Source organism: Bombina bombina, chromosome 2 (genome assembly GCF_027579735.1).
Source record: "Bombina bombina isolate aBomBom1 chromosome 2, aBomBom1.pri, whole genome shotgun sequence".
Taxonomy (NCBI): Eukaryota; Metazoa; Chordata; class Amphibia; order Anura; family Bombinatoridae; genus Bombina; species Bombina bombina.
The window spans coordinates 306,771,877-306,791,011 of record NC_069500.1 but is presented as its reverse complement, the minus strand read 5'-3'; the positions used below and the strand labels follow the sequence as shown (position 1 = coordinate 306,791,011).

The 19,135-nt window shown below is 40.8% G+C and overlaps 1 protein-coding gene across 1 annotated transcript in view; it reads left to right on the top strand.

The window, feature by feature from the left end:
• LOC128648765 (alpha-aminoadipic semialdehyde dehydrogenase-like) overlaps positions 1-19,135 on the top strand; it is a 283,737-nt gene that overhangs the window by 7,970 nt on the left and 256,632 nt on the right.

The following is a 19,135-nucleotide window of genomic DNA, read 5'->3' as shown; positions in this document are numbered from 1 at the left end:
AATGTTTTATATACAGCCCACGGATAAGCATTATTTTTACTTCAGTAATTACTGTTAATGGGCTTGGAAATGTTTTTAAAGGTTCCTCTAAAAATCTATTTTATGAATCTTGATGGCATACCTTACATACTCTTGGGACTGTTTTTTTTTCTCACAAGCGCGGCCATCGCCTCACCTGTTTTTAACGGTCCCACAATGACGTAGGTCATTGATGCACCATTTTTTACTGTGATTTAAAATTTGAGCCTTTTTTATTTTTTTATTTATTTATTTATAAGTCCCTCCCTCTTTGTTTTTCACCCTCTTTTTTTATATCTAGGGCTTTATGCATGTTTTAGCTTTTAGCCTAAAACGTTTTTTAACCTTGCAAAGCTTTTCCATGCCTCAAAGTTTATAAGGGTAATATATTGTTATTATTGCAATATTTACATTTTCTAAATTTCTTGCCATGATAGAACAGTCTGCCCCTGTCCCTGAAGTAACCATAGGACTTGAGTCTGTTGAACAACTTTCTACAAAAGCTAAGTGTGTTTTTTATAAAACATCTGAAGTAGCTTTTTCAGCAAATGTATATGACTCATGTATAGATTTTTTTTTTTATCACATACTAATAATGTTTATATGGTTTCAAATGCACCTACTGTTTCAATTTCACAGATGGATGCAGATGGTGTACCCCCAGCAATGAAGACATTGTATTGCTGCTGCCATTGAGAAGGCCCTGACTGTGCTACCGCTTTCAAATAAACTAAAAAGGTCAGACCATGTTTACCTTCAACTAGTATTGTATGTACTGACCAGATAGATACTGATGTATGTTCTAATGATGAGGATTCATCTGATCCTGAGGCTCCCTTTTCTGATACAGAACCTGATAATTCTTTTTTATTTAGAATTGATCATATTCGTTATCTTTTAAAAGAAGTTTTAGTCACTTTGGGGATTGAAGAAGCTAAACTTTTTGAGGAATTCAGTATTTAAGACTATGGTTAATCTCCCTGAGATTTTTCCTGATGCTGTGTCTGGTATGATTGCTAAGCAATGGTCTAGACCAGGTATCTATTTTAACCCTTCTTCAAGGTTTAAAAAATTGTTTCCTCTACCTACTACTAGTCTAAAGCTTTGAGAAACTATCCCCAAGGTTGATGGGCCATTTCTTTTCTAACTAAACATACTACAATTCCTTTGGAAGATAGTAGTACTTTTTTCAAAGACCCTTTAGATAGGAAACTTGAATCTTATCTTAGGAGGGCATATTTACATACTGGTAATGTCCTTAGACCAGCTATATCTATTGCTGATGTACCTGCTGCCTCTACTTTTTGGCTATCTAATCTTGCTTAGCAGTTTTCTTCAGATCCTGAATGTTGTAACATTCTTCATTTACTTAAACAGGCAAATTAATTTGTTTTTCGCGATGCAGTACTTGATGTTTTACAATTCAATATTAAGACTATGTCCTTGGCTACTCTTTCTAGAAGAACCTTATGGCTTAAATCATGGAATGCTTATATGGTATCTATAAAGAGATTGCTATCTCTTTTTTTTCAAGGTAAGAATCTATTTGGTTTGGTCAATTAGATTCTTTTATTTCCTCTATTACTGGAGGTAAGTCTGTTGTTTTTGCCTCAAGACTATAAATCTAAAGGTAAATGTAAGGCTACTAATCGTTTTAGTTCCTTTCGGAGTAAAGAACAGAACATTTCCCTCTCTCCTAAAGCCCACTGGCTCTAACTGGAGACTGACTTCAATTTGGAATAAATCCAAGCAATTCAAGAAACCAAATCCTGTCCAAAAGACAGCATGAAGGTGCGGCCCCCTTCTTCTGGAAGGGTGCAGATAAAAACGTTTTCAGGAAATTTGGTCAAAATCTGTCCAAAATCCCTAGATCCAGAATATAATATCGAATTGGATTCAAAATAAAACCTCCTATGGGATGTGTTTTTCTAACTTGTGTTCCAAAATATCCTATAAAAGCGTGTCTCACATATAGAACTCATGGGGGTGATTGTCCCAGTTCTTTTACTAGAACAAGGAAATGGTTTTTACTCCAATCTCTTCATTTTACCAAACAAAGAGAGTTTGTGCAGACCAATTTTGGATCTAAAAACTCTTAACAGATTTGTTAGAATAACAACTTTCTTTTGTTAATCAAAATCATTTTATGTCCACAATATACTTACAGTATGCTTATCTTCACATCCCTATTCATCCAGAACATTATCAATTTCTGAGATTCTCAGAAACATTACCAGTTTGTTGCTCTTCCTTTTGGCCTAGCAACAGTTTAAAGGGATATTTTCAAAGGTTCTCAAGATAGTTTAGATAAAGGTTTATCTGCCAGCACTTTGAAAGGTCAATATCTGCTCTTTCTGTGATGTTTCACAGAAAAATTGCTCATCTTCCAGACATTCATTGTTTTGTTCAAGCTTTAACTCGTATTAAATCTGTTGTTAAATCTATTTCTTCTCCATCTATCTAGTGTTAAAGATCTTACAGGCTCCTCCTTTTGAGCCTATACATTATTTGGACACTAAATTTCTTTCTTGGAAAGTTTTTTGTTTCTTTTTGGTTCTAGGTGCCCTATTTGTAAAAAGAACGCAGGGTATTCATGTTTCCATATTTGGATGATATCTTGGTACTAGCTCAATCTTTTCATTTAGCAGAATCTCACACAAAACTACTGTTGTTGTTTCTTCGAAATCATGGTTGGAGGATCAATTTACCAAAAAGTTTCTTGATTCCTCAGACAAGTCATCTATTTGGGTTTCCAAATAGACTCAGTGTCTATGATTCTTTCCCTGACAGAAAAGAGACAAATGAAATTAGTTTCAGCTTATCTAAACCTTCAGTCTCTATCATTTCCTTCATTGACTATGTGCATGGAGGTTTAATGATTACAGCATCGGACGCAATCTCTTTTGCTCATTTTCATATGAGGCCTCTTCAACTTTGCATGCTGCGCCAAAGGTGCAAGGACAATACTCACATATCATAACTGATATTCTTAGATTCCAACACATGACTTTCTCTGACTTGGTGGTTAAACCACCACTGTATTATTCAAGGGGCTTCCTTTGCTCGTCCTACCTGATCTGTAATCACCACAGATGCAAGTCTTACATGTTAAGCAGCACTCTGGGGCTCTCTGACTGCACAAGGAGTCTGAAATGTTTGGGAAACAAGGCTCCCGATTAATATCTTGGAACTCCGTGCTCTTTTCAGGGCTCTTCAAGCTTGGCCTCTATTGAAGAATGAACCTTATCTTCGTTTTCAGACAGACAATATCACAACATTAGCCATGACAGAAGCATCTTGGAAACTTTTCTTGGGCTGAATCAAATTCCTGCCTCATCACTGCGATTCACATCCCAGGTGTGGACAACCGGGAGGCAGATTATCTCAGTCGCCAGTCTCTACATTTGGGGGAAGTGGTCTCTTCACCAGGATGTAATCTTTCGAATTGTTTAATTATGGGGTCTTCCAGAAATATATCTGATCGCCTGTCATTTGAACAAGAAACTTCCCAGGTATCTGGCAAGGTCCAGGGATCATCAGGCAGAGATGATGGATGCTCTAGTAGTCCCTTGGTCATTCCAGTATGCTTACATATTTCCTCCTCTAGTTCTGCTGCCCAGAGTGATTTCCAAAATTAAAATGTAATAATCATCCTCTCAGGATTTGGTATGCAGATTTAGTTTGGATGTCCATTTGCCCACCACGGCCTCTTCCTCTAAGACAAGACCTTCTTCCATCCAGATCTAAATTCTCTGAACTTAAAGGGACACTGAACCCAAATTTTTTCTTTCGTGATTCAGATAAAGCATGCAATTTTAAGCAAATTTCTAATTAAAGGGACAGTATACTGTAAAATAGTTTTTCTCTTAATGTGTTTGCAGTTGGTAAAAAAAGCAATTGTAGAGTAAAAATGTATGAAAATTAGCTTTTTAAGGTTTATTTGTGAATATTAAAGCTCTGATTTTGTGTTTTGAAGCCACAACCTAATAAAATGGGTTGAGCTTGTAGGTATAATCAGATCTCATTACTGTATCACATTGTGCCCATATACCTGCTTCTTTATCTTATATCTGTCCTTAAAACAATCACCAGTACTTTGAGAGAACAATGGAAAATCAACATTGTATTACCTTATCTCTGCTATATCCGACTGGGAGTGTAATTTCTTCTGCTGGCTGTGTTTACAAAGCTTATCTATAGCTGGTACGCGCGGCCACAAACTTTCTGAATAGGTGGGGATACCACATGCTAAATCAACAATTTCAAATGCCAATATAAGGGTAAAGGAGCTACTTGTAAACAATTTAATACACTCCAGCAGGTAAAGTGGATCATTGGGAACAAATTAAAGGGGAGAATTTTTTTGAGTAAACTGTCCCTTTAACTCCTATTATCAAATTTTCTTCATTCTCTTGGTATATTTATTTGAAAAGCAAGAATGTAAGTTTAGATGCCGGCCTATTTTTTGTGTCCAACCTGGGTTGTCCTTGCTGATTGGACAGCACCAATCAACAAGTGCTGTCCAAGTTCTGAACCAAAAATTGGCTGGTTCCTTTGCATAGATGCTTTCTTTTTCAAATAAAGAAAGCAAGAGAACAATGAAAAATTGATAATAGGAGTAAATTAGAAAGTTGCTTAAAATGGCATGCTCTATCTGAATCACAAAAGAAAAAAAAATGGGTTCAGTGTTCCTTTAATGACATGGAGATTGAACACCTAGTTCTCAGTCAGAGGTTTCTCTGACTCCGTGATTAACACCTTGATACAGGCAAGAAACTTGTTTAAAGGAAAATCTATTACAACGTTTGGAACTTTTCCACTCATGATTATTCTTGGCTTTCCTTTAGAATACATAGACATCTTCAGTTTCTTCAAGAAGTTTAGATAAAGGTTTATCTGCCAGCACTTTGAAAGGATAAATATCGGCTCTTTCTGTGATGTTTCACAGAAAAATTGCTCATCTTCTAGACATTCATTGTTTTGTTCAGGCTTTAACTCATATTAAATCTGTTGTTAAATATATGTCTCCTCCATCTAGTGTTAAAGATCTTACAGGCTCCTCCTTTTGAGCCTATGCATTATTTGGACATTAACCCCTTAATGACCACAATGTACCCTGTACGTCACTGGTTGTTAAGGGTTTTTTCAGGACATAATAGCACAAGTCTAGCAAGAACACGCTATTAATGCCCTCCCTCCAGAAGGCTTTGTGGAATAGAGCAGTCTTAACGGTGGTGGCAAGACCGCGCTACAAAACAATCAAGTCCCAAAAAAAGGCCAGTGACATACAGGGTACGTCGCTGGTCCTTAAGGGGTTAAACTTCTTTTTTGGAAAGTTATTTGTTTTGTTTTGGCTAACTCTTCTGCTAGAAGAGTTTCTGAATTGTCTGCCCTTTCTTGTGAGTCTCCTTATCCATGTTTCCATCAAGATAAAGCAGTTTTGCAGAATACTTTATTTTTTTTACCTAAGGTTGTTAACTATCACAACATTAACAGGGAAATTATTGTTCCCTCCTTGTGTCCTAATCCTAAGAATGATAATAAAAGAACTTTGCATTCTTTGGATGTTGTTAGAGCCTTGAAATTTTATGTTAATGCTACTAAAGATTTAAGAAAGACTTCTAGTCTGTTTGTTCTCTTTTCTGGTTCCAAGAAAAGTCAGAAAGCTTCTGCTATTTCTTTAGCCTCTTGGTTAAAATTTCTTATTCACAAAGCTTATTTGGAGGCGGGCCAGTCTCCACCTCAGAGAATTACAGCTCATTCTACTAGATCAGTTGCCACATCTTGGGCTTTCAAGAATGAAGCTTCAGTTGATCACATTTGTAAAGCAGCCTTTTGGTCTTTATTGCATACTTTTACCAAATTTTTTCCATTTTATTCGTCTGCTTGTAGTAATATAGTCCCGATTATTCAGTCTGACCTGTGCTTCTCTTAGTGTTAAAGAGAGAGCTGCCTTTTTAGCTTTTATAAGGCTTTTCTTTAAGTCAAGGACTGTGTTGTCGCTGTTTGTGTCTAAGTTTATTTTCTGTAAGAGGTTAGATTGGACATCTGCAGTCTGAGCTCTATGAAGTTCTTGGTAGAAGCCTGATATGGAGAAGTGGCCCAGGCCAAAGGCAATGCGTGATATGGTAAATGGGGCATTATTCCAGAAGTTCGGATAGTTTTTTTTTTCTAATTCTCTGATATAGTCGCGAAGCTGCAAATATGCATAGAAATGACTATTGGGGATGTTATATTTATCTTTCAATTCTTGGAATGACCTGATGGTGTGCAACACGGGATCCAGCACATCCCCCACCCTTCGCACTCCCTTCCCCCACCAGATACCGAAAGGGGCATAGTCGTCACCTGCAGAGAAATCTCTATTTCTAATAAGGGGGATGTATTTAGGAGAGGATTGTGGACATTTTAATAGGTTGTGCGCCTGGGACCAGATCTTAAAGGGACACTGAACCCAAATTTTTTCTTTCATGATTCAGATAGAGCATGCAATTTTAAGCAACTTTCTAATTTACTTCTATTATCAAATTTTCTTTATTCTCTTGGTATCTTTATTTGAAATGCAAGAATGTAAGTTTAGATGCCAGCCCATTTTTGGTGAGCAACCTGGGTTGTTCATGCTGATTTTTGGAACAATTAATCCACCAATAAAAAAGTGCTGTCCAGAGTGCTAAACCAAACAAAAAGCTTAGATGCCTTCTTTTTCAAATAAACATAGCAAGAGAACGAAGAAAAATTGATAATAGGAGCAAATTAGAAAGTTGCATAAAATTGCATGCACTATCTGAATCACAAAAGAAAAAAATTTGGGTTCAGTATCCCTTTAAGCGGGTCACGATATAGAATGTTATTTTTAACCTGTGGGGGCAATTTGTTTTTAGGACAATAGGGCAAATGAGACAGGGAGCAGGGTGAGATCACAGCCTCCTCCAAGAGCGGGTCATAAAAGTTTGTTGTATTGAGTTGCCAGTCAGTCACCAGTCTTTAGCAGGGTGGCCCAGTTACAGAGTTTAATGTTTGGGAGGCTCAAACCTCCGTTGGCATAGGAAAGGTGAAGTTTACGTGCTGCTATTCTGGTTTTTTTTCCACTGCCATAGAATTTTACCATTTTGATGTTTTTGGTAGAAAGGTTCTTCAGACAGTTGTCTGATATTTGATACTGGTGCCTATATTTTTGATCTTAAAATACTTTATTTTTTGGATTTCTCAGTGAAAAAAAGCTATTTTTATTTTATCCCTCCCTTAATTTTGTTACTCGTGGACTTCCACATCTTGGGTATTATATCCCATGTGTTACAGCTGGTGGACTCTCGCTACCTATATGAAAGAAAACAATTTACTTAAGAACTTACCTGATTAATTTCTTTTATGCAAAATTTCACGAGGCCCCACCCTATTGTGGGTTATTTTTGTTTAAAGCATATCTTTTTTCCTGTTCCTCTTTTTGGCTTTTTAATCCTTAAATGGATAGTTAGTCAAAATTAAACTTTCACGATTGAGGTAGAGCATGCAATTTTAAGCAACTTTCTAATTTACTCCTATTCTGAAATGTTCTTCATTCTCTTGGTATCTTTATTTGAAAAAGCAAAAATGTACGCTTAGAAGCTGGCTCATTTTTGGTTCAGCACCTGGGTAGCGCTTGCTGATTGGTGACTATATGGCTTACTTTCTTGCTTTTTCAAATAAAGACCTCACTACTTGGCTATAGGATAACCTGAGGTATGTGTGAGGTGGGTGGGGTATTTATAGGCTTTGAGGTTTGGGAAACTTTGCCTTCTCCTGGTAGGAATGTGTACCCCATACATAACAGCTCGTTGACTCTCACCACCATGAATAAATGAATTTATCAGCTAAGTTCTTACATAAATTATGTTTTCTCAGTCTCTTTATTAGAATACAACCAGAAAATACAGGATATTTATATGCAGTATTAAAAAAACAGCTTCTATAAGCTAAAGTATTTAGTATGACCTCCCCTTACACTTGAGCAATAGCAGGAACCTGGCTCTAATAAACCTAAATGGAATGGAACCATAATTAATGTAATTGCTAATACCTGTATTTGTCGTACAATTTCATGTCAAAATGATGGCTGTGAAAAAAGTCTATTACACAAGGTTTGTGCAAGACATGCTTGTGCATTACATAGACATGTGGTATGAGTTTAATTTATTGCAAGCTTGCTAATAAGACCAACTTTCACATAATTCCATTGAAAATGTCAAAGATCACAGAATTTGACAGACATAAAATCATACTTTTGCATCAGCAAGGCCACACTCAAAGGGAAATCGGCAAACAAATTTGATACTCAAGATGTGGTTTTCAAGCTGTTATAAAGAAATTTGAAGAATCAGGAGAGGTTAAGGACAAGAAAAAGTACTGGAAGGCCAAGATAACTTAAAATCTGATGAGAAGTTTCTCAGGGTTTCTTCTTTGATAGACTGGAATAAGTCCTGCAAGGACCTGGCTCAGCATCTGGCAGCTTCATCTGGATGCCAAGTTGACCCTTCTACAGTCCGAAGAAGCTTGATCAAGAATGGTCTTTGTGGATGGGTAGCAGCCAAGAAACTACTTTTTCGGAAGGGGAACAGGGTGAAAAGGCTAAGATATGCTAAAGCTCACAGAGATTGGAATGAAGATCAGTGGAAAAGAGTATTATGGAGGGACAAATCCAAGTTTGACATTTTTGGGTCCAATCGTTGACAATACGTGGAGAAGAAGAGATGGAAGAATGAGTGCTTTGTAGCCTTCAGTGAAACATTTTGGAGGGTCTGTCCTGGTTTGGGGTTGCATTTCTACCAGTGGTGTTGGCGATATTGTCAGAATTGATAGGATCATGAATCCTGAATAGTACAGACAGGTTTTAATTCATCATGCCATTCCTTCTGGAAACACCTGATTGGGAATGGATTTATTTTTCAGAATGATAACAATCCCAAGCACACTACAAATGCAGTGAAATAATAATTGGAGAGAAAAACAGCTGATAAAACACTGACTGTCATGGACTGGCCTCCACAGAGTCCAGACCTAAATATTATAGAGTTAGTATGGGATCACCTAGACAGAGAAAGAAATAAGACAAACTAAATCTAAAGAAGGCCAGATGCGGTAACTAACTCTTCCATTTTTTAATCTTAGCTGAGAGCTTGCAAGTGAGTGCTGGACTTCCTTTGTGTGCTGTATTAATTTGTTTTGTAATTTTCCCTATGGTCCTTGCACCTAGACCTGTCTGGGGTTAACTGCCTGGGGACAGTGTAGCTTGCCGGAGAGTGCTATTGAGCACCCAGGGCTGTGCATGTTGTAGGGTCATAGGATGTGTAGTGTACCCAGTCCAGTCTGAGAGAGTGCAGTCCCCTTCCATGTTTTGTGTATACCTAGGGTGAATACATACGTCTGTGAACCCTTGACTTGTTCCCAGTATATGTGTGTTTATGTATGTATGTTTTATGTATGTATGTGCATATGTGTGTGTGTATATATATATATATATTTATATTATCAGTATTTGTAGAGCGCCAACAGATTCCGCAGCGCTATAAACATAGGCGGTATACAAGATAACGAGGGGGTGTTTCGGTACACGGTCAAAGACTCCAAACAGTGCAGCCGGACAAAAAACAACTACTGCTGCCCAAACATACCCGGAGAGCCTTAGCGGACGGCGGATCAGACCGGAGAACAGCAAGGTAAAGGCACAAATTGCAGACTCTGCTTAGTGAGTGTAAAGTTAAAAAAAATAAACTTTATTGGTTCCAGTATAAAAATGAAGTGATCCCAAACACAGGACATACACAGAAAGGACTTTCTTATGTGTTTCACGCCCCCTAGTGGCGTTTAATCATAGACTGGGGGAGCAGGAAATGGGCAGCCCATTTATGCAACAAGCAACAATTGATTAACCCCTTACTTGCCATCCTTCTTTTATTTATTCAGCATATCTATTTCATTTAGTTTAGTATGTTGGTATACCTATGTATATTGTCATGCCATCCACATCACTGTGATTATACTATTAAGCAATGTTGCTTTTTTATTCATTTGTGCTTTATACTGAATGTATTTTAAATTTTTTTGTGTGAGCAGTAAGGAGTTAATCAATTGTTGCTATTCACATAAATTGTCTGCCCCTTTCCTTTTCCCCCAGTCTATGATTAAGCGCCACTAGGGGGCGTGAAACGCGTAAGACAGTCCTTTCTGTGTATGTCCTTTGTTTGGGATCACTTCATTTTTATACTTGAACCAATAAAGTTTATTTTTTTAACTTTACACTCACTGAGCAGATCTTGCAATTTGTGTCTTTAACTTGGTATACAAGATAACATTTATAGGGATCAAATGGGTAGAGGGCCTGGCCGAGAGTTGCACTGTTGTAGTCGGTTCTTATGAAGACGATCTACAAACAGTTGGGCTCATAGGCTTACATTCTAAGGGGTTCAAGGGGAAAGCAATGGAGTTAGGAAAGGTTAGTGTAGGCTATATGCATCCCTGAATAGTAGAATCTTTAGGAAACGCTTGAAGCTGTTAAAACTAGGGGAGAGTCTTGTGGAGCGAGGCAAGGAGTTCCTCAAGATGGGAGCCAGTCTGAAGAATTCCTGTAAACGTGAATGTGAGGAAGTAACATGAGGAGGAGAGTAGGTAATTGTGAGCAGAGTGAAGGGGACGGGAGGGAGAGTATCTGGAGACAAGGTCTGAAATGTAGGGGGGGGGCAGTGCAGTTGAGGGCTTTGTATGTCAGAGTGAGTATTTTGTGTTTAATCCTGGAGGCAAGAGGAAGCCAGTGAAGGGATTGGCAGAAAGGTGTGCAGCAGATGAAGAGCGAAGTCTAAGGAAGATGAGCCTGGCAGAGGCATTCATTATGGATTGTAAAGGACTCAGAACACAGGAATGGACCACACTCACAGACTGGACTGGGTACACATCCTAAGCCACAGCAAACTCCACAGCCCTGAACACTGACAGACAGCTGCAAAGTTCCCAGCAACCCAGGCAGTTAATCCCAGAGCAACCTGGGTGACAGGTCCGCAGGGGAGCATTACAAACATTATTAAAACAACACAGAGAAAACCCAGCACTCGCCAGCAGATTCACAGCAATGTTTAAAAGCAATACTGGGGGAAGTCAGTTACATTTGGCGCCAAAGGATCAAGCCCAGGACCACAACAAGGTCTCATCCTTCCTGGGACCCTAAGCCAGCACCCACACAATGCATGCTTCCAAACAAACCAACTGTTTGTTTGGAAGCAACCCAGGCACTTAACCCCAGAGCAACCTGGATGACAGGTCCATTCCTGTGTTTTGTATTTACATAGGGGAGGTTACAAAAGCCTGTGTCACCCTGGGAGGTTCCCAGTTGGTTTGTTTGGAAGCATGCATTGTGTGGGTGCTGGTTTAGGGTCCCAGGAAGGAGGAGACCTTGTCGTGGACCTGGGCTTGATCCTTTGGCGCCAAATGTAACTGACTTCCCCCAGTTTTGCTTTTAAACATTACTGTGAATCTGCTGGCGAGTGCTGGGTTTTCTATGTGTTGTGTTAATAATGTTTTTAATGCTCCCCTGCGGACCTGTCACCCAAGTTGCTCTGGGGTTAACTGCCTGGGTTGCTGGGAACTTTGCAGTTGTCTGTAAGTGTTCAGGGCTGTGGAGTTTGCTGTGGCTTAGGATATGGCTTAGGATGTGGCTTAGGATATGTACCCAGTCCAGTCTGTGAGTGCGGTCCATTCCTGTGTTTTGTATTTACATAGGGGAGGTTACAAAAGCCTGTGTCACCCTGGGAGGTTCCCAGTTGCTTTGTTTGGAAGCATGCATTGTGTGGGTGCTTCCATATCATAACATACAAAGGTTGTTGTTATTTTCAGTATTATTCCCCAGGGTGCCGCACAGAGCATTGTCAACTATCTACCCCTGAGTAATCAATCACCTGCCTGTAGCATCTCTCTTTGAGTTTGGTCTAATAGCCATTCTCCCCTTAGCTGGGCGTTCAGAATGTATTCTGTATTCCTAATCGGGTAGATTAACTGCCTCTGTTGGGCTTTGTTTAAGGTCAATATGTATGGTTCCCACTTTCTCATAAAATGCACAGTCCTACCCTGGAGGTCCCCCAATATGTCTGCCTGCTCATATACTAGCTGTTGATGGATTTTGTGTTTAAGCTGTGTCAAGGTAGGGGCCGTGTTGCTCAGCTAGCGTTGCAAGATGAGGGTCCTAGCATGGAACACTGCATTGAATATAAGTAAGGCAGTACCAGACGGGAGGTCGCACAAGTCTAGAAATATTACCACCTGTGAAACCCATCTAGCCAGTATACCCCAGAATTTATACAGTTTAGGGTAAACCCAGAGCATGTGCAGTAAGTCCGCCTTCGGGAGGGAGCATTTAGGGCATTTCTTCACATAGTCTGGTTCCCAAGTTTTGTGTGTCTTGGGAGTTATGTAGGCTATTTCCAGGATGTTAACGTGTGACTCTCTAATATTGGCAGATAATGTAGCTTTGCGTGTTTTCGATATGCTGTGTTTTATCAAATCAGTAGGTATTTCCTCCTCTAGCATGTTAGACTATTTGTCACTTACATGATTTAGTGTATGAGTGTCCTCAATTGCCACTAATAATTTGTATGCTGCTGATATTGACTTCTGGCCTTGGGTGTACAGGTTCAATAAATGGTTCAGTTTACTATCCTTTGTTGGCATCTTTTTGGACTGTAGTAGGTCGGATACATAATGTTTAGCCTGCATATAAGCGAAGTGATGGTGGGGTGGAATATTGTATGTAGTTCGTAGATGTGCAAACGTGTGGATGGTCTGGTCGTCATTCCCTAGTATCTTAGAAATCCTGTCTATCCGCACTTTACCCCAAATCTTAACTGCCTGGGTAGTGAGACCAGGAATGAAGTTCAGATTGCCCTGCAGTGGGATCAACTTGGTGACCTCATGACTCAGTTGCCTTTTGTGACAGATCTTTCTCCAGGCATACACTGGCTGCTGAAGCATCGGGTAGTTCAACAGGTATTTATATACCCTAGCAGCCGGCATATGCGGTAGCATAGCTAGGGACCAGGGGGCAACTGCCAGCTGCTCCAGTTCTGGTATGGTAAAGTTATCTCGACCAGTCATCCAATCTAACACGTACTTTGCTTGGGCCGCCCAACTATAAAATTTTATATTTGGCACTGCCATGCCTCCCACCTCAACTGAGCTAGTCATTTTAGTGTGCTTAATTCTATGTTTCTTTTTTGCCCAATTAAGAGAATATGAGGGAATTCCAAAATTTCACATCTGTTTTACTTAGTATGAGGGGTAGCATTTGGAGCATGTACAAAAGCTTGGGGAACAGTTTCATTTTAATCAAGCTGATCATGCCTGTCATTGTGAGGGGAAGGTTAGTCCAGTGTAGTATCAGGTCTTGTGCTTCTTTCCTCATTGGTACATAATTTGTTTCGTACCATATTTTAGGATCTGTGTTCAACATGATCCCTAGATATTTGAAATTACCCGTCACTACCTTAAAGTCATATGTCCAATTTGATGTGTCAGGTTGCGGGGTTAGCCAGACCAATTATGTCTTGTCAGTATTAATTTTGTACCCCGAAATCTGTCCAAACCCGGTTATTATATCGATTACTTTCGGGATGTTAATGCTTGGATCTTTCATGTAAAGCACCATGTCATCTGCAAAGAGTGATTAGTGCATGACTTTGTTTTCCAATTTTAGCCCTTCTGTTTCCTCCCTAATCTTGATCGCTAGGGGCTCCAGGGCAAGGTCAAAGAGGAGGGGGGAAAGTGGGCATCCCTGTCTCGTACCCCTCTCAACGGTAAAAGGTTGTGATGTAGTTCCATTCACTAGGATAACAGCCTGTGGTGAGGGGTATAGTGTCTGAATCATTTGCGCGAAGTGGCCCTTGATACCAAATTTCTCTAGCGTGCAAAAAATGTGGCTCCATAGTACCTTGTCAAAGGCCTTTTCTGCATCGAGCAGAATGGCATATGCTTTTTGTGCGGCCACCTGCTCCCTGCAGCTTTTAAAGGTCGAGTAGTGGGTTAATAGGTATTGCAATATTCTAATGTTAGTAACTGCCGATCTGCCTTTTACAAATCCTGTCTGATCTTTATTAACCAGGCAGGGCAGAAATGCAACCAGTCTATTGGCCAAGATCTTAGTGAGTAGTTTGTAGTCGGAGTTCATGAGGGAGATGGGCCTATAAGATGCAGGGCTTAGGGGGTCTCTATCTGGCTTAAGGATTAGGCTAATATTAGCTTCTGTAAATCTTTTTGAAAGTATGACAGTGCCACTCATCACTCCATTGAATAGAGTTGAGAGCGTGCCCGTGAGCTCCATCCCGAGAACTTTATAAAATTCACTGGGCAGACCATCCGGGCCCAGGGTTTTGTAAAGAGGGAGATCCCTTATGGTTCTAACTATTTCCGCTGTCGACAAGGGGGCATTAATTACCTCTAACTGGTCATCTGTTAGCGTGGGTAGTTTTAGGGCTTTCCAGAAAGCATCCCTATCCATGTCATCTACCTGCTGTCCCTGATAGAGTGTGGTGTAATAGTCTCTGAACACATTTTGTATCCCGCTTGTTTCTGTATGTAAGATGTCTGTCAACCACAGCTGCTATGTTGCGCGTTCCCTTGGTCAGTTTTGTGAGTCTCTCTAACAGTCTCCCTGATTTGTTTCCGTGTCTGTAAAACCGTGCATGAGTTGTCTGCAGGTCTCTGGCTGCAGACTGTGCTAGCATAGTGTCCCTCTGTGCCTTGATGTCTTTGTACTTTACCCTGTGCTTCTTCATGGGTTGCCTTAAATATTTATTCCTGGCATTAATTAATTGTCTTAAGATTAGTTCGTCTCTGAGCTTCTTTTTTTCCTCCCTGCAATAACATAAGTGTTAATGACTCCTCTGAGTACCGCCTTACCGGCCTCCCAATATAAATGTGAATTCACCTCATGTTGTTGGTTTATAGCTTTATAAGCCAGCCATTCCCCCACTAAGTGCTTTTTAAAATTTACGTCCTGATACAAATATTTAGGAAAAGACCAGTGATTTGTGCAATTACGCGCTCTCTTTAGTAGTATCTGGAGCACTATAGGAGCATGATCCGATATGGTAGGGGCCTCAATACTTGTTTTGGTGACTTTAGGGCTCAGGTTGTCCGATATGAGGAACATATCTATGCTGGACATGGTATCTTTTGCCGGGGTGGCACATGTATAATCCCTAGCCTCTGGGTTCCTGTCTCTCCAGATATCAACCAGGGAGAGATCCCTTCTAAACTTATGCAATATCAGAGATTCTTGTCTCGTGTTAGGGAGTAGCTTCTGATTACGAGTCTGTGCTAAGGGGTTTTTCGAATATATCTGCAGGTGTTTTTGGGGCTATATTGAAATCACCGGCTAATATTATTGGCATGTCTGGCAAGCCTAGTAGTTGGGTTCTGACTTTACTCCAGAATTCAGCTTTGTGTGTGAGGACCATAACCCCTTCTATCAGGATAGGGCTACCCTCTTTTTCTAATATCGTGAATAGAAATCTTCCCTATGGGTCTGCAACTGTATTTGGGAGCTTGTATTGTAGATTTTTCCTAAAAAGGATGACTACCCCTCTTGCCCTCGAGTTTTCATAGAGTGTGTTTACAACCTCCTCAACCCAACCATGCCTGAGCTTTTGGTGCTCAACTGGTGTGAGGTGGGTTTCCTGCAATATAGCGATATCTGCCCATCTTGCTTTCAATTGCTTGAGTATTGCTTGGGTGATGTCACTCCCCCCACATTCCAGGACAGTATCTTTAATGACATTGTAAAGTCTATGCTTTTTCCCCCCAAAATGTCAAGGCTAGTGAGCTGTGGCACTAGAAATTGTAGTAAACTTACATGCGGCACGGCACCCTCGGACTCTATGCAATCGGATTCATTCCAGATTTACACTGGATACATTACTAGGAATGAGCCTATTCGAGGCAACACGCTGTAATACAATACAATATTTAAAGAGATCCTGTGTCAAATAATAAGGGTCAAATAAACAGTGAATGCAATGATAGGTATTACAATGCAAAATAAACCAATTCAAAAACTTTAACAAGTCTACAATTCAATGGAAGTGCAACAGAGAGTTAACCCCCACCCCCACTCTGAAAGGATATTAAAGGCCTAAGATTACAGCCTTTGTGCAAACGGATATCTTTAGGTCCTCAGTCAATAAATGGTTTCCCTATTTCAAACCAGGGAATGCTAGTGTCCTCATGATGCAGAGGAATTTTCCATCATTTTGGCTCTTCTTCGATGAGGTCTTCTTCTCTTCCTTGTTCTCTCCTATGGTTGGGTCCCTGCAGATACCTCTGGAGCTGCTTTTTGGATTCCAAAATTTTGGGTCCTTGCGGGGTCTGTAGCTTAAAATGAGCAGGTTACATTAAGAATGCTTTCTCCCCCTTCTCCCAAAGCTCTTTGCAGTAGGGCGTGAATTCTCTGCGTCTTTTAGCCACCTCCGCTGAATAATCTTGGAATAGAGAGATTTGCTTGCCATCATATAACAACTCCGACATTTGCCTGTAAGTCTTTAAGATATTCATCTTTTCTTGGAAGTTGAGATATTTAATCATAACTTGTCTGGGCATCGCCGGCTTTTCCTGTCTAGGCATGGGCAGACCTATCCTGTGGGCTCTCTGTTACATAGTTTGTTTGTTCTGTAGTATTTTCAGCAAAGTTGGAAGAAGTGTCTCTGCAAACCTCAGTAGATCGGAGTTTGGCACCGTGTCTGGCAAGCCCACCACCCGCATGTTATTTCTCCTGGACCTATTTTCTAGGTCGTTCATCTTTTCTTGTAGGAGTATATTCTGTCTTTGCAACTGAGTGATACTAACGGTAGTTTCTCTTGTCTGTGCTTCATTGTCTGTCGCCTTCTGCTCCACCACTGTAAATCTTGTTGAGAATATCTTAAGATCTGAGGACAGCGCATCCAGGCCTGTTTGGAGCTGGTCTATTTTTGGCAGGAAGAGGGCAGACAACTGTGTGACAATGGGATGGGTATCATGCTGGCTAGATTCTAGTTCGAGTGCATTCCCAGAAATCGAGGATGTCTCTGTTTGGTGTCTTTGTTGTCTGTCCCGTTGCCTCTGTTTCCCAGACATCTTGTCTGTAGTCTTGATGTAAGGGGTATAGTATTTTTACATACATGAGTGTCACAGGGTGATTATGCTGAAGCAGATTTAAAGTGGTCACTGCAGGTCACCACAGAGAGTAAAAGTAGGCTGAGGTGATGTTCGTAGGGGGAGGAGTTATGGGGTCCCCGATTTAGTCGCTCATATTAAGTGCCATGTGGCTGGCTAATATAAAGAATTTTGCTGAGTGGCAGAATTAGTGCTTATATTGGGAGATTCCCTGTACGCCTGTTACTGGGAGGTTAATTGTGTCCGTCTCTTCGGCAGGTGCAGTAACAGTTATGCTTCCCAGGTCGCCCCCCCCCCCCCTGACCAAGAGTGATAAGCAGGTGGAGAGATTTTCCAGAAGCTGCCCCCCTACAGTGCTGTTATTAAGATAGTGATCAGGGGTTTATGGAAGAAACTATCAGCAGGATGACATGCCCTTGCACCGGAGTACGGTTCCAAATGTCCTGTTAAAAGTTTATGTGGGCCTAGCAATTCAGCTGCCGCGCTATTAATCCCAGTTCTGTCTTGTCTGCTACAGTACAACTTGTCTCTTGCTGCCCTCCCCTCTCCTAGCGCTCTGTCATCTGGGCTTATGGGATCCCTGCATTGGGGGGGCATATGTTTGTGTGTTATGGCACTAGTACTTGCCTGCACTTTCTCCCTCTCTGATTCTCGTGCGCGGGAAGATGGCCGCGTTCTTTGAACTGAGCAGCTGTTTGAACTGCGGTTATGGTCCGTATATCCCTCTGTTGCGGCTCCAATGTGGATTTATGTGCTTCCCCTTGCGGTTTATTTCCCCTACGGGTGTGACCTGGATCTGGCCCGCCGCGGCTCTGCGCCGATATCTTAGGCTCCTTGCTCTCAAGTTTCCGGGCTGTAGTTTGACCTCCTCCGCCAAGGATTGCAGCTTTACGAGTCCCAAGGAGTCTATTACGGCCAAAGTTAGGAGCCTTTCTCACGGAGCTCAACTATCTGCCGCCGCTCGCTGGGCCCGCCCACCGGAAGTCCTTTAGAGATGGTTTTTAAGGTGTAAGCAGCAGGCTTTAGCCAAGGACTGAATGTGAGGAGTGAAAGAAAGGTCTGAGTCAAGTGTGACCCCAAGACATCAGGCAGGCGGGGTAGAGGTAATGATGGAATTATCAACAGTTATAGAAAATTGTGGGGTGGAGATTTTGGAAGAAGGGGGATAAATAAGGAGTTCCGTTTTGGAGAGATTTAGCTTAAGGTAGTAAGGACATCCAAGATGAGATATGCGAAAGATGGTTAGTGACAGGGGTTAGTAATGAAGGAGTTAGGTCAGGTGCAGAGAGGTGGATTTGGGTGTCATCGGCATACAAATGGTATTGAAACCGTGGGACTTTATTAAGGAACCTAATGATGACGTGTAGATTGAAAAGAGAAGTGGACCGAGGATAGAGCCTTAAGGTACCCCAACAGTAAGTGATAACGGGCAGAGGATGCTCCAGAGAACGCTACACTAAAGGTACCGTTAGATAGATAGGAAGAGAACCACAATAGAGCTTATGCCAAAGGATTGGAGGGTTTGGAGCAAAAGAGGGTGGGCGACAGTGTCAAAGGCTGCAGACAGATCAAGGAGGATAAGCAGAGAGTAGTGCCCTTTGGATTTTGCTGTAAGTAGGTCATTGGTAACCTTGACAATTGCTGTCTCTGTGGAGTGATGGGAATGAAATCCAGATTACAGTGTGTGTGTTTGTGTGTGTATTGCATATTGTTTTTGATTAATTTTTATTAGATGAGTGTAACTGTACTTTGTAATGTATGTTTGATGTGTTTTGTGCAACTTTTTAGTTTTACAAAACAGTTAACCAGAGCTCTGAGGACATGGTAATCATTCTAGCGTAAATCTTGATTGTGCTCAAGCGATTGTGTTTACTTTCACAAGCCCAAGCACCCATGATAAACCCCTTATCACTCACACGCAAACGTTTGTGCTCCACTTGTAATCTGGCCCTCT